Raw genomic sequence first — 1,460 nt, 5'->3', positions numbered from 1 at the left:
CGACTTCATTATTATTTAATATTAAACCTGACAAGGTCAAGTATGACCATAAGTTAATGCGTCCACATTTGATACAAATTCTAGAAACTAACATAATTGAGCATTTTCCTCAAGATTCACAATGTCGTATTACTCAAAAAGTACTTCCATTAGCGGTAATAAAAGCAAGAGAAGCTGAAGCATTTCGTATATATACGATGCGTCAATGTAAGGTAGAACAACAGAAATCAAACAAAGAAATTAAAAACGAGACAGAGAAAACACAAAATGTTCCAAAAAAAGTACTACAGTTAACGCAAAGCGCTTTAAAGGATGTTATAGAACTAGACAATAACATTCAAGCTGTACACAACAATGAAAACAAATGTTTTCAAATACAGTTAACGCACAGCGCTTTGAAGGAAATTATGGAAGTACCAGTTAGTAATATTCAGACTGAACAAAACAATAAAAATAAATGTTTTGAAATACAATTAATGCATAGCGTTTCAGATAAAAAAATTATGGAAGTATTAGTCAATAATATTGAGACTGAACAAAGCAATACAAACAATTGTAAAAATAAAGATCAATATCAACAAGAGGGTTTAGAAAATAAACGTGCTAAACGACGTCTCCGATACCATGAAAATATAGAAAATAATCGTGCTAAAAAACGTTGCCAATACCAAAAAAATATTGAAAATAATCGTGCAAAAAAAATTGAGCGATATAAAAAAAATATAGAAAATAATCGCACGAAACAAAAAGAGCGATATATAAAGAATATAGACAATAAGCGCACGAAAAGAAGACAGCGATATGAAAGAGATAGAGAAAATATTCGCGCTAAGGAACAAATGCGTTACTTAACAAATTTTAAGTACGAACAAGATAGACAAAAACAAATAGATTGTGATCGTAAGTGGTTGTATAATAAACGATATTACGAGAAAAAAAAGTTAAAATCCAGTCTTGTTAAAAAAAATTGCACTAGCGCCAAAAATATTATTAAAAAATATGAAAAGTTTTGGTCACGTAATTACATACAATTTCGTTATCCTGTTGCAATTGAAGATATTTTTAACAAACTTCAGATTAAAAATCACGTTGAAAAACGATTAGAAGCCGAAAGAATTGTACGCTGTTGTATGCAAATTCGAGACAATTATGTCCGTGATATATATAAAATTCTAGCTGTGCTTAAAAAAAAATCAGAAGTATGCTTAACTCTTGCTTCTAAATGCAAAATAATTGATGAAAAAATAAGTGCATTTTGTGGTAAATCTAAACATATAGCTTCGTCTGAAAATTATTTTATCGATTCTACATATTGTAACATTTCGTCATTACGACCTTTAATAGCTAATACGGAAGGTCGAATTACGAATGTATTACCTTTGACGGAAGGACGAGCTAAAAAATCATGGTTATGCGACGATGATTTGTGTAAAATTAATCCATTTTTAATTGAGCGTTAT

Source organism: Wasmannia auropunctata, unplaced genomic scaffold, assembly GCF_000956235.1.
Source record: "Wasmannia auropunctata unplaced genomic scaffold, wasmannia.A_1.0 LD336061.1, whole genome shotgun sequence".
NCBI classification, from domain to species: Eukaryota; Metazoa; Arthropoda; class Insecta; order Hymenoptera; family Formicidae; genus Wasmannia; species Wasmannia auropunctata.
The sequence above is the reverse complement of the archived record's forward strand: the minus strand, read 5'-3'. Positions refer to the sequence as shown.